The sequence below is a fragment of the Chenopodium album genome, chromosome 2, assembly GCF_948465745.1.
Source record: "Chenopodium album chromosome 2, dcCheAlbu1.1, whole genome shotgun sequence".
NCBI classification, from domain to species: Eukaryota; Viridiplantae; Streptophyta; class Magnoliopsida; order Caryophyllales; family Amaranthaceae; genus Chenopodium; species Chenopodium album.
The window spans coordinates 26,834,270-26,849,788 of NC_137835.1; positions in this window are offsets into that span (position 1 = coordinate 26,834,270).

Below are 15,519 nucleotides of genomic sequence, written 5' to 3' on the forward strand. Positions count from 1 at the left end.
AGGTTTGAGCAAGGTTTGACTTTGACCTTTCAAGGAAAACTAGGAGGAGTGACTTTTGAAACTTTAGATGAGGTTTATGGGAGAGCAGCGCACCTTTATGGGATCAAGGGGAGAGAGCTAGAAGGAAACTTTTCTGGGGAAAAGAGGAAGCCTAGTGGGACTTTCAATGGGAGAGAGAAGAAGCCCAAAGTTGAGGGGAACCCGAGTGGGAATTTCAATGGGAAAAGGGACAATAGGGGTAATTTTGAAAGAGGGAATGGGAACCGAGGGAATGGAGACAAACCCAAGAGAACCTATTTTTGCAAGAAATGTACGAAGAACCACCCAGGAAGGGATTGTGAGGGAAACCTAGTGACTTGCCGCTACTGTCAAAAGCTAGGTATAAGAAGGTCTCTGATGAGCAGTCGGGTAAACCCCAAGATGAGAAGAACCAACCCAAGCCAGCTCAGCCCAGTGGATTCATTCCTAAGTCAACACCCAACAATAGTGGAGCCGCTCCCAAGGGTCGTGTGTTCGTGATGAACAGCTATGAGGCTGCAACTGCTTCTGATGTGGTAATTGGCAATTTCTTTATTTGTTCTATGTCTACTAAAGTCTTGTTTGATTGAGGGGCGTCTCACTCTTTTATTTCTAGAACTTTAGTAGATAGACTCAAGTTAGAGAATCCGGTGTCTGTTTCCTTAGATATTGCTATCCCATCAGGGGAAGTGGTGAGTTGCACTAAAATGCATCAGAGTGTACCTCTTGTTATTTCAAATGTAGAGTTTCCGTCAGACTTAATCGAGCTTGAATTACAAGATCTCGATGTTATTTTGGGGATGGACTGGTTGGGCAAGTATAAGGCCCAAATTGATTGCGAGGCCCAAAAGGTCACATTGTGTGGCCCGGGCAAGGTTAGAGTAACTTATCGAAGGGAGGGGAGGAAATCAGGGTTAAAAATCATATCTGCCTTGCAACTTAAGAAGTGTGTAGCAAAGGGACATCCACTGTATTTGTGTAGTGTCCAAAGGATAGAAGAAGGAGGTAGAGATGAAGGGAAAAATATTCCAGTAGTAAATGAATTTCTTGATGTTTTTCCCGAAGAAATTCCAGGGATGCCACCTGTGAGGGATGTTGAGTTTACTATAGAATTAGTGCCCGGGACAGGACCTATTTCAAAGGCTCCATATAGGATGGCCCCGGCCGAGATGAAGGAGTTGAAGACTCAGTTAGACGACTTGCTGGAGAAAGGATACATTCGACCGAGTTCATCACCATGGGGTGCACCGGTGTTGTTCGTAAAGAAGAAGGATGGAAGCTTGAGGCTATGTATAGATTACCGAGATTTGAACAATGTGACGATCAAGAATAAGTACCCGCTGCCTAGGATTGATGATTTGTTCGACCAATTGAAAGGGGCGGGAATATTTTGAAGATTGATTTGAGGTCAGGGTATCATCAGTTGAGGATAGCAGAGTCGGACATTGCAAAAAGTGCTTTTAGGACTCGTTATGGTCATTATGAATTCACTGTAATGCCATTTGGGTTAACCAATGCACTTGCTGTTTTTATGGATTTAATGCACCGAATTTTTAGGCCATACTTGGATAAGTTTGTTGTGGTGTTTATCGATGATATTTTGGTGTATTCGAGGAACCCGGAAGAGCATGAGGATCATTTGAGGATGGTATTGTCAACCTTAAGAGAGCATCAATTGTACGCCAAACTTTCAAAGTGTGAGTTTTGGTTGGAAGAGGTAGCTTTCCTAGGTCATGTGATTTCTAAAGAGGGAGTATCGGTGAATCCAGCAAAGGTAAAGGCTGTAAGTGAATGGCCGACCCCGAGGAGTGTGTCAGATGTACGGAGTTTTCTTGGGTTAGCAGGTTACTATAGAAGATTTGTTAAGGATTTCTCGAGAACTGCAAGGCCTATGACGAGCCTAATGAGGAAAGAATGTAAGTATGAGTGGACTCCGGAGTGTGAGAAGGCTTTTCAGATATTAAAAGAGAAGTTGACTACGGCACCTGTGTTAGCCCTGCCTGATGGAAGTGAGCAATATGAGGTGTATAGTGATGCGTCAAAGTTTGGGTTAGGTTGTGTGTTGATGCAAAATCGAAAGGTGATTGCTTATGCCTCGAGACAGTTGAAGCCTTATGAGGTGAATTACCCGACCCATGACTTGGAGTTAGCCGCAATTGTGTTTGCATTAAGATTTGGAGACACTACTTGTACGGAGTAACATGTAGGATTTACACCGATCACAAGAGTTTGAAGTACATATTCACTCAAAAGGAGTTGAACATGAGACAACGACGATGGTTGGAGTTAATTAAGGATTACGACTTAGAGATTCAGTATCATGAAGGGAAGGCAAATGTTGTAGCTGATGCACTAAGTAGGAAGTCAAGTCATGCAGTTAATGCAATGATTCTACCAGATCAATTGTGTGCGGAATTCCAAAAGATGAATTTGGAGGTATTGGAACAAGGAGAAGTTAAGAAGATCTTGAGTGCCTTGTTAAGCAGACCGTCAATCTATGATGAAATTCGGGAAAGTCAGCCCGGAGATGAAAAGTTAAACAAGATTAAAGAGAAGATCGAGGATGGGCAAGTATTGGACTTTTCAATAGCCGATGATGGAAGCATGAGGTTTAAAGGGAGATGGTGTGTCCCTCAGAATCGAAGCAATCTTAAGCAGAAGTTGATGGAGGAAGCTCATAGTTCTCCTTATTCAATGCATCCCGGAGGGGATAAGTTATATAAGGACATGAAAAAGACATTCTGGTGGCCGAACATGAAAAGAGAAGTGGCAGAATTTGTGGCTAGATGTTTAACTTGTCAAAAGGTCAAGATCGAGCATAAGAGACCCCAAGGTACAGTTCAATCCTTGGAGGTGCCTAGTTGGAAGTGGGATTCAATCTCTATGGATTTCGTGGGAGCCTTACCCAAGACTCGAGCAGGAAATGATACAATTTGGGTCATAGTGGATCGACTAACGAAATGTGCAACGTTCATACCCATGAGGAGTACATGGTCAATGGATCAATTGGGAAGAGCGTATGTGAAATTTGTGGTGAAATACCATGGTGTGCCGAAGGACATCATCTCGGATAGAGACTCGAGGTTCTTATCCAACTTCTGGCAGAGTTTACAAAAGGCTATGGGGACTAAGTTGTTGATGAGCACTACATTCCACCCCGCAACCGATGGTCTAACAGAGAGAACAATACAGACATTAGAGGATATGTTGAGATCATGTGTCATGGAGTACCAGGGTTCATGGGAAGATCATTTGGACTTGATAGAATTTTCCTACAACAACAGCTATCATGCAAGCATTGGGATGGCGCCATTCGAGGCTTTGTATGAGCGGAAGTGTAGAAGCCCAATATGTTGGAACGACATAAGTGAGACAGTTACACTCGGGCCAAAGATGATCGAGGAGACGATGAAACAAGTAAAGATGATTCAAGAGAAAATAAAAGCCGCACAAGATCGTCAAAAGAGCTATGCAGATTTGAAAAGGAGGGGTGAGGAATACGAAGTAGGTGAGAAAGTTTTATTGAAAATATCCCCGATGAAGGGAGTGATGAGGTTTGGGAAAAGAGGAAAGTTAAGCCCGAAGTACATTGGACCGTACGAGATCATCTAAAAGCCCGAAGTATGATTTATTAAAGTTAAATCTCTTCGAAAGCATGTTTAATTAATTAAATTGATTTTACATGTCTATCATTTGTATGTACTTAGCATTTTGGCTAATACGTATTTGTTTTGTTTTGGATTGGCCCTACTTATCATTTTGATAATTAGATAGGTGATGGCGATCGGACAACGTGAACTATATGCTGCATTGGGAATGATGGGCGGTGATCACCTAGTTTAATTTAGTATACATAATATTAGTGGTGTAGCTACTTTGAAAGTGTATCAAACTATTATTATTACTATTATTATTAATGAAAGCTAAGTACTATTTTCCGCTGCAAAACTCTGTTAAGCCTTACGTAATCGCGTGGCGGTAATACTCCCATGTTACTCCCTAAAGTTGGATTATTATTGTAAATATTAGAGAGTAATTTGGGGGTGTTACAGTGGATGGTGGTGTTTTAGGGTAGGTAAAGGTGGTTTGGATGGGAAGTGGTGTGGGTTAGGCTGTGAAGTTCCGAAAGTGGCTGCGTTTATTTTCTTTTCTTTTTTTTTTTTTTTAACTTTTACCGACCACTTATAACGGTCGGTAATTCCAGATTTGCGACTACTTCTGTAACCGATCGCAATTAGTAATATTTGCGACCGTTATCCAACCGGTCGTTGAAATTAATAAAAACGGTCGCAAAAAATCTGCGACCGTCAACCGGTCGTAATAGTGTTTTTTTGCAACCATGTAGATAACGACCACTGCATTACGACCGTTGACGGTCGCAATTATGTTTAGCGACCGTTTTTGCTATTTTCTGCGACCGTTAGAGGCGGGCGGAAAAACCATAAATTTTAGTAGTGTGTGTGTGTGTGTATATATATATAGGTTCGGGATATAATGAGAACCTATTCTAGAATAGGAACTAGGGACAAATCTGGACCGCTAGATGTAAGAGAAGAGGCACGCGATTTAACGGCCCATATTTGTCCAGACAAATTAAATGAGAATTGAATTCAACCGCGATTTTCTCTCTCCTCTCTCTCTCATCACTCTCTCTCCGCGATTTTCTTTCTCTTCGAAATTCGAAAACTGCCATTATCAACTGCCAAAACCTTTGAAAAATTGCCATAACCGTCAATTCAACTCCTCAATTTTGCTATATAATCAAAAATTTAAGTTCTATAGTCTTCATTTTTCAATTTCGGAACAAAAATTTTCGAAAATTGGCGAAAATTGATGAATATTAGGTATTATATCATAACTTTGAAGTTCATACTATTTTGTTTATTTTGTTCAATTTTTTACTTATATTTGTGTTTTTTGCTTGATTATGTTAGAATTGAAGTAGCAGAACTTGAATTGGAGTAATTCGAAGTTCAATTTTAGTGTTTTTAGTTGGATTTCTTCATAATCAGGTGTTTTCGCATATTAGTTGATTTTTGTTCAAATTATGTTTAATTTACTTATCGTTTCTTTGCTAGTTCGTTGTAATTTAGGCTAAAATCGACATGCATGAGAAAATTATTTGAAGTTTTATTAAAATTAATATTAGGTTTTTCATAAATTTGGGTATAAAACTATAGATCTGTTTATATATACGAACTTAAGTAATTTTACTTCAGTTAATACTAATTTAGAATAATTTTGGTTAATTTAGGAGTAATTTTTGAGTGCATTATTGTTGCTATGGTACTTCTGCTCTGCTATTTTCTGTTGAAAATGTTGCTACGGAGTTTTAGAAATTTGCTAAAAGTATATAGAAATTAACAAAAAGTAACTTAAATAGTTTATTTTGACTTTCTATAGTTTTGAAAACATAATTTTTTAAAAGTAGATAAAAATTTGATAAAAGTAAATAAAAATTGCCTAAAAGTATATGGATGTGCCTAAAAGTAGATAATATTTTTACAAGTAGATAGAAATTAACTAAAAGTAACTTTAAATTGATTAAATGTTACTGAATTACTATAATATCTATAGAAATTGTGGCTTATGTATAAATCAATAAACTGATGTGACTTTTGTATTATGGCTTGTGTATAACATATCAAACAAGATGATAATCCTTGCTCATTACATTACTTTAGACATTATCCTTGCTCATTTCATTTTTGTTTTGAATTGCAGACAGATTAAAATGACCAAAACTAAAAAGAAAAAACCTCCAACACAACCAGATCAAGCAAAGGAAATTCCTGTGGCAAAAAAGGCTGCTGCAAGTAAAAAAGTTATTGCAGCCAAGAAAGTTCCTGCAGCTTAAATGACTTCTGCAGCTAAGAAAGTTCCTGCAAATACAAAGCAATCTCCAATTAAAGGTATATAATATTGAAATACAATAATTATTTGATAAAGTAAATAGAAAAACTTATAAATTAAATCATACCATTACATAATAGAATATAAAAGTTAATGGTTAGTTTTGTAAAGTAAATAAAAAAGCTTATAAAGTAAATATTTATGTTTTAAAATTTCTTTAACATGCCTATAGTATTAACTGATTGTGCAAACTAAATGTATTAGGTGCTAAGCTTCAAAGGATTTCAAAAAAGCAAATATTGATAAAGAGAAGGATTAAGGAATTGGAAGAATCAAAAGGTTCATAAAAGTTTATTAAATTAAATTCATATGTTATGTATTAAATTTATATAGTAAAGAATCTATTACACCAAGGTATTAATCTGTTATAAAGCAAATGGAGACTGTTATAAAAAAAATAGGAATTGTTATAAAGTAAATAGAAACTCTTATAAGGTAAATAGAAACTGTTATAAAGTAAACTATTATAAAGTATATGAAGACTGTTATAAAGTAAATAGAAATTGTTATAAAGTAAATAGAAATTCTTATAAAGTAAATAGAAATTGTTATAAAGTAAACTGTTATAAAGTAAACTATTTACTATTATATGTCTATGATGTCTATTGATAAGTTTAATAAATTTAATAAAAATGCTTATAAAGTAAATATAAATGTTTTCAAAGTTATTTAACATGTTTTAACAAATTATAGGAACAAAAAAAAAAAGGATAAAATCTGAAGTGAAAGATAGCAATTATGAACTAGAAGAAGACCAAAATGAGGATTCTGATGGATCATCAAAAGAAGACAGAAAAAAGGAAAAAGGTCATTTAAAGAAAAAAATGAAGGTTGGCAATTCTGACCTTGATGTACATGAAGTTATTGATGTTAATGATGATTATGATGGTAATCTGGAAATCAAGAAAATACGTTGCAGACCCAATGTAGTTGTTGATTTGATCAAGGATTTTAGTGAGCAACAAAAAAGAGATGTCATAAGTATTGGTTTTGGAGGGCTGTTTGAACTAAAGTTAATAAGAATTTGAACAAAGATGCTTCCATGGCTTTGTCACCATTTCATTGAAAGCAGCTGCATGTTCAAGATTGACATGCTGAAGGAATTTTCAGTTAGTTCCTATGATGTTGAAGATATATTCTTGCTTCCACATGTAACTGAGAACAACGTCAGTTTTCAGTTAAGGAAGCAACCTTTATCTAACTTGTTGATTCAAAAAGAATGGAAGAAGAAGCTAGGAATTCCAGAAGATGATGAGATAATTGTGAATAATTTGGAGAACAAATTTAAGACTCTGAAGGAAGGAGGGGAGGATTTTAAAAGTTTCTTTGTGATGTATGTTTGCATCACATTCTTGGCTCATGTTGCAAACAAAGTGATAGATTACAAGTAACCTAGATTGGTGTGGTTATGTGATGAATAACCTGTGCAAAGCAGTGGGAAGCTTTAAGAACTACAAAAACAAGGAATCAAGATCAGGAATCTGTGGATGTGTCCTGATTCTTCAACTTGTTTACTTTCATCATTTGGCATTCAGAGGGCAGCCTGAACCTACAACACTGCCATTGATCCAACATTGGTCAGATGAGAAATTCAAAAAAAGAATTGCAAATGAGGCAAAGGCATCTTTTGGTCAAGGAGAACTCTAAAAAGATTACTATCCAGTTTGTAGAAGAAAAGAAAAGCAATCATTCTTGGGAGATGTAATTGAGAATGCTTATAGAAACTTTGCTGATAGAGAGAGAAGATTGGTGTCATTCAACCTACCAGAAAGGTTTCATGACAGATAATGACATACATGAAGCTATAAAAGATGTGAGTAATTTTTTTTTATAATTTATAATGATTTCTTGTATTTACTTTATAATGAAATGTGTTTACTTGTATCTCATATTTGTTTACTTTTATTATATTGAATTGCTCTGCTTCTAGTAGTAATAATAAATAGTAAATGTTAAAAATAAAGTAAAATGTAGACTTAAAAGTAAACAAATTAACTTAAAAAGTAAAAAGTATTTATGTTAAAAAAATGTATTAATAAATTGTTGTTATTTATTTTGAAGGAAATTGAAGAAGAACTGTATTTGTTGACTAGAGATTCTTAACTCTTTGCAATGATACATGCTGAACGTATAGCTACCTTAGGTTAGAAGATGAAACAACAACAAATGAATGTGTCTACATCAAATTCTCAACAGGTTTCTGAAGCACAAAGGCTAATGGAAGATCCTAAAGTATAAAGGGCTATGGTTGAAATAGTCAGGCTTTATGATGATTTAAGAGATGTATCTAGTGTGTTTTTGTCAACATGGGAGGAGCAACATAAAAATTCTGAAACATATCCTAAAACTGATCAAGAAGATGATGTAGCTAGTTGATCCTAAAATTGTCAATTTGAATGATGATGAAGATTTGAAAATAGAGGATCTGGATGATGAAAAAAAAGAGGAAGATGAAAAAAAAAAGAGGAGAATGACAACAAAGAGCATGATGAGGAAGAAGAAGAGGATGAGGAAGAATAGGAGGAGGGGGAAGAAAAGGAAAAAAAGAAGGATGAGGAAAAACATAGGGGAGTTCCACATGTTAAAGACAATTGGGAGCCTGGGAATTGGCATGGATATATTGAATCTGATGATGATGATTTCTACTTCAACAAGCTATACAGAAATGGAGAAATGTATGAAAAAAAAAAGATTTTGGGAAAATTCAGTTGAAACCTGTATGCTTTTCATTGATAAGGGTAATTTGAAAGACACATTGAAGGACTATGCTATTCAAGAGGGGTTTTCCTTGAATGTTGTGTTTGCAGACAATAGGAGGTATACTGTCACCTGTTATGCTGAATGTTATGGCTGGAAATTACATGCAAGCAAGCTCCTAGATGGAAGAACATGAGCTAGTTATAAAGAAGATATGGCCTGATGTGCACACATGTAGGGGTTTGGAGACATACAACCCAATGTACATTGTAAAGTAGGCTGCATATAAAGTGATGAAGGACATCAAGGCTAATCCAGATATCCTTGGGAAAGCTTTGAATGAGCTGTTATTTCAAAGGTATGACATATACATGAAGCAAGCTTCTTTATACAGATTAAAGAGGTATGTGAGAGATGTCCTGTTTGGAGGGCATGATGAGTCTTACACTCACTTACCAACATATGCAGAGGTGATCAAGAGTACTAACCCAGAATCAGCAGCATTTGTAGCATGGCATTTGAGTGAGAGTACCCCAAGAGTAAACTTATTTAGCAGCATGTTCATTTCTTTTGCTGGGCAGTGGAAGGGTCTCTAAAGTAGTTGCAGGCCACTAATTAGTGTTGATGGGGCACATTTGAAGGGAAACTATAGGGGTATCTTTCTTTCTGCTGTTGCAATTGACCCAAACAATGAAATTTTCCCAGTTGCTTATGCTGTAGTCAGTGCTGAAGACAAGGAAAGCTAGTCATACTTCTTTTAGCACCTGTACAACCTTGTTCAACACTTAGAAAGAAAAGATTATATTGGACTATAATATCTAATAGACAAAAGGTACTTGTTTTTCAAATTCTATTAAACAGTTGCAAACAGACTTAGACTTTGAATAACTGGTTTGAAATTGTTCTTGCAGGGTGTTGACATATCTTTGAAGCAAGTTTGGCCTGCAGCTATAGGAGAAGGTATTGACGTAGACACCTTAGTAGAAATTTCAAAAAGCTCTTCCCAGGACCATTAATGTATATCCTGTTCTGGAGGGCTTGTAATGCAACCAGCAAATTCAGCTTCAGAAAAGCCATAGAGAAGCTTCAAAAGGAGGGAAGTGAAGAGGTGATGAAGTGGTTTGCTGACATTGGTGATCATTCTAGATGGAGCAAACACAAGTTTGATCCAAATGTTTGTAATGACTCAAACACATCAAACTTTGTGGAGAGTTTTAACTCAACCCTTGGGGTTGACAGGTGCAGACTGTCTTAACTCTTCTAGAAGGTATAATCCAAAACCTTTGATTCATTTTTACTTATATATGCTAATATATGCTAAATTATTGATCTTGTTTCTTATCATAGAAATTAGAAGGGTGTGTATGGTCAGGATGTCAACTAGGCATGAGAAATCAAAGTCTTGGAATGATGATGATGTGTGTCCTAAGATAGCTAAGAAGGTGAAGGACATTAAGAAGGCAACCACCACTTGCAAAGCATACCCATCCAGTCCAAGAGAATATGAGATACATGAGGGCAAATCTCAGTTCCCATTGAGCTTGAACAACAAGATATGCTATTGTGGTGCTTGGCAGCTATCTGGGATACCTTCCAGGCATGCCATCAGGGTAATGGTCCATGAAAATGTTGATCCATACAACTACATCAGCTCTTGGTATTCTGTGAAAACATACAAGCAACTCTACAACTACCACATAAATCCAGTGCCTAATATGAGTCAGTGACCAAGCATGGATGCATTCCCTCACATTGACCCTCCAAAAATGAAAAGAGGGATTGGTAGGCCCAGCAAGAATAGAAGAAGGGGAGGAACAACCTGGGAAAAGATCAAGGACAGTCAAGTGTAGCTACAGTGGATCTTTTGGTCATAATTCTAGGACATGTAAGGGAGGTCCCACCAACAAAGAGGTTGCACAACAGATGGAAACATTGCTTGATGCTTTACAAATGCAGAGTCAGCCCCCTCTCAGCCAGTCACAGTCCTAAACTTAGATGCATAGCTTGATGCTTGGTAGTTCACAACAGTCCCAAACTTAGTGTATTCATGCCGGATGCTTCCAAATGCTCAGTTTTTTGTGTATTGATACTTTGGGTTGGTTTTTGTCTGTAGTACCTTTTGACAACCAATTTTAATTTTAGCTTTTTTAATTATTCTTTTCACAATGAATTTGGTACTGTAAGCTTTGGACATATGCAATGAATGGCAAATGTAGATTATTTTGTGTAGTATTTGTGTATTAAGTAATGCATTTGGATTTGCTGAACATTTTCCTGTAGTAGCTTTTATTGATATAAATTTCAGCAATATTGAAGTAAAAAGTCAGCAATGACTTAGCTATTTTTGATATTCATTAAGCAAAATACAGTACGCTTACATTATTTTAGAGCTACCACTAATAGCACCAAATTCATAACAATGCCAATTTTGACCATCAAATTAACAAAGTCAGCAAATTCATCTGTTTTGTGCATAAACTCATTAAATTCTCTCCTCAGAAGTTGAACACTTGTAGCTTTAGGTGTATTAGACACTCTACCTGCTATGTCACTAACCATCTGATCTTCCTTCACCCACATGAAGAATTCACACACTCTGCACTTGCAGTAGGGTCTTTTAGGGTTTGAAACATAGCTTGAGAATCTGATATCAGTAGATCTACATGGGTCACAGTTGCAATTAATTGCTTTGAACCACAAACCCCTCCCATTTCTGTTGCTAGAGGAACCCATGCCAGAAGAAGACATTGATAAGCAAAAAAAAAAAAATAACAGAAAAGGAAGAGGGAATTTCGACAAAAAGAGGAAAAGAGTGAAGAGGGAAAATCAGAAGGGAGGGAAACTATATATACAGTAAGAGGGGGTGGGTGAGGTAGAGTTAATAAAGGAGGGAAAGTTAAGAGGGAAAAAAGGGAGGGAATTTTTTAAGTTAAAAAAATCAAATTAAACAAAACTTAACGTTTGTTTAACGCTAAGTGTATGGTTGATAATCGTGTGAAAAGTTGGGTGTACCGCTGATAAACAAAAGTTAAGTTGGTGTACCATTGATAAAAGTTCGAACCTTGGGTGTACCATTAATAATTTCCCTAAAATATATAATTTATATATACAAATATATAATACGAATACGTAGTATTATATTTGTCACGTGTCAATCATGGCCCCACTAATGGATTACATCCAAAAATCCGTTATGAGGTGGTGAAATCAATTTTTTGATTTTTTTTTTTTTTTTTGTGGTGTTATTGTAGGAGATTATAGGTACTAATTGCGGAATAAACATGAATCACATTCATAAAGCACCTAACCAAGGATCTCATGCATAACACATAAAGAAATAAGAATTATACCTTTGAAGCGTGATTTCACGTGTGATCGAGCAAGAACAAGGGAGATAAAGAACCCCTAGCGTGATTCCTCTACTTGGTCCACGGGCACGGATTAAGACCTCCACTAATGCTAGTTAGTTGCAATTGAACCCTTCAATTGACCTTCTACGGAGAAGAACGAACAACGAACTAATCACAAACCACCACACGCGCCACTAGGGGTGACCGGCCTTGAGTCTAAGGGGGGGGGGGGGGGGAAGAGAGTGTCGTGAGTTTGAGGGGAGATTAGGGCTTTTGGGATTTGGTTGCTTAGATTCACAATTCATTGTAAGTTAATTGTGACTTAATTAATCAACCCTAGGCATGACTCTTATTTATAAATCTCATCTCTAAATAAGAGTCTATGACAAAGCCCAAATCCTAATTCCAATCAAACTACATTGGCCCAATCCTTTTCATGATTAGTAAATTGCTCATGAGGCCCATTAATGGACCTTTAACTTGCTTAACTCAATACCCTTGTGTGTACACAATTTATAAGATGCACCATTGTGCATAGAAGATATATGCACCAGTCTCAAAACGACGGTGTTTCATCTGTTTTTAATTTCTTTTTTAACGTCACTATCCTATTTCTTGCAGGGGATATTTCTTCCATATTTCCTCTCATCTTTTTTCCTTCTTCTTTGATCAAATTATTTCCTTAATTTCTCTCTCCTCCTTTTCTCTTTCATTTATTTTCTCTCTCCTCTTTTTCTCTTTCATCTATTTTCTCTCTCCTCTTTTTCCTGTTTTTTATTTTTTCACTCTGTTTCGGTCATCATTAATGGAGATTACTGAACTAGATGATGAACTTGATATTTCAGGTTAGATTATTGATCTATTTTATTATTTTTGCTTTGAAATTAAGTTATATTTCGTTCTTCTTATATTTAAATATTCTCTTGTGATTGATTTTGCAGCCAGAATTGATTATATTATGTTTCGATTTATTGATGTTGATTTTGCAAATAAATTTGATTTTATTATGTTGATTAATTGTTAATATGTTTTGAATTATATGTTTTATTTTTTCTCTCCTCTTTTTTTTTTTGTTCATACTTTATAATTATAAGTTTAATTTTTCTGTTTTTATTGCTTTTTCATCAATTAATATTGATATTATATATGTTTTATTAATTGTTCATATTTTATAATTAATTCGGTTCATATGATTACTTACTGCAGAATTTATGTGATATATTTGAAAGATATTCATATATTTTAGTCGATATTTATTAATTATTGATTAATTTGAGATCTAATGTTAATAAAGCTACTGAAAGTGTGTCTTGAATTTAATTGTTAAGTTTAATTGCTTATTTATTTTAGATGATTTTCAGTTTCATTTATTTTTTAATTGTTAAATTGATGTTTTAATTTGTATTTTAGGAATATAATTTGTTTATATCATGTTTTTGAACATTTTGTTCATATAATTTGAGTAACACACTTTCCATTGTATATATTATCAAAATTGTTATTAGCAGTATCATCTTATGAACATTGTTTCTATATTTATGAACATTTAGGTTACATTAATGAACCTTTCCGTTTTTCATAAATCTCTGAGTTTGAATGTATCAATGTATGTTTTTTTAGAAAATAATTGTAAACATAATTATGAACATTTTTTTCCTGTATTTGAACTTTGTTGTTTTATTTTTGAACTCTAGTAATGGTTATTATGAATTGTGTTTGTTTATTGCAGTTATAACATATGAAGTTGTTTATAAGGAAAGGCCGAGCAGCATTCTGAGCAGTGTTTTCACGTGCAGAAGTTTTTAAAGGATGTTCAGTGGTTTGTGGTTGGGGTTCAGAAGTTTTTGTTGGGGGTTCAGAGATTTTTGTAGGGTATTAAGTGGCTTGTGGTTGGGGTTCATAAGTTATTATATGGGGTTCAGAGGTTTTTTTTGTAGGGTGTTCAGTGGTTTGTGATTGGGATTCAAAAGTTTTTATAGGGGGTTTAGAGGTTTTGTAGGGTGTTTAGTGGTTTGTGGTTGGGGTTTAGAAGTTTTTATAGGGTGTTCAGTGGTTTGTGGTTGGGGTTCAGAATTGTTTGTAGGGTGTTTAGTGGTTTGTGGTTAGGGTTCAGAAGTTTTTGTAGGGTATTCAGTGGTTCGTGGTTGGGGCTCAAAAATATTTGTAGGTGGTTTAGAGGTTTTTGTAGGGTGTTCAGTGGTTTGTGGTTGGGGTTCAGAAGTTTTTGTAGGTTCTTCAGTTGTTTATGGTTGGGGTTCAGAAGTTTTTGTATGGAGTTCATAGATTTTGGTAAGGTGTTCAGTGGTTTGTAGTTGGAGTTCAGAGGTTTTTGAAGGTGGATAAAATGTATTTGAAGGGTGTTCAGTGGTTTGTTGTTGGGGTTTAGAAAATTTTCTAGGGAGTTAAGAGGTTTTGTTAGGTTGGTTAAGTGTTTTCTAGTGGCTTATCAAAAAAATTTGGGGGCTTATCATAAATTTATGGGGGCTTTTGGGGGATATTTAAAAGTTTCTTTAAGGTGTTCAGTAGTTCGTCTATAAATAAATATAAAACAACAAAAGAGGAAATACACAACATCCAAATAAATTATTATTCATACCAAAATACTTGATAAAATATATACACAAATTATTGCTTCATACATCACATATATATGGACATAAAAGACAACTTATATGAACATCAAACAGGAAATATAAGAACAAAAATATGAGGGATATGGAACGAGTAACATCATATTTGCTAATTTTATTGTACAATCCACCAAAATTTGTCAAAAAGCTCAAAAGAAAAAAAAAAAGAAGCAAATTTCTATTTTTTTTTTAACAAAATACAGGATACTTCATATTAAAGTGGATAGAAGTAGAGTTTACCCCATTTTTGTTAAAAATTTAGAGCTTCCAGTAATTTAGAGGTAAAAAAAGGAGAATCAAAATTGTTAACGAGGGAAACAAAAAATAAAATCCAAAAAAAAAAAAAAAAAAAAAGGAGAGATTAAAATCGAAAATGGTTGTTTAAAGTTTTAATTTAGATTTTCAAATAATAAAGAGAATATCAAAATTCAATGGTGAAAAAAAAAATGGTTGGGCTTCTTTTTATTGGGCGCGGGCTTCTGTTGGGCGCGGATACATTTGGGCTAGGCAGCAAATTGGGCCTGGTGCACCTATTTCTAGGTGCACCATGGTGCATATAATACCAATTGCTTGTGTGTAACCTCATATGATCCATTCTAGCGGGCTTTGGACTATTTGACTAGTCCAAAGATCATCGCTCATAGTCTAGCAACAGATGATGACGACCCAAGAGAACAAACTTATTATCTCCATAGTAGCGGTCCTCTATATATCTAGTAATTGCACTTGTCGAAGACACAATTCCTTCAGTTATAGGTAAAGGTTTTGTTTGTTGTTGTTGTGTGTTAAAAATCAAATTTTGGGTTTTTTTTTTTTTCTAAAAAATTCTTTTTAATACAATTTTTTTCTTTTATTGCTAGATTTAATGAAATAACCGTGCATGACACAGGACCTAATCTAGTTTTAATTAT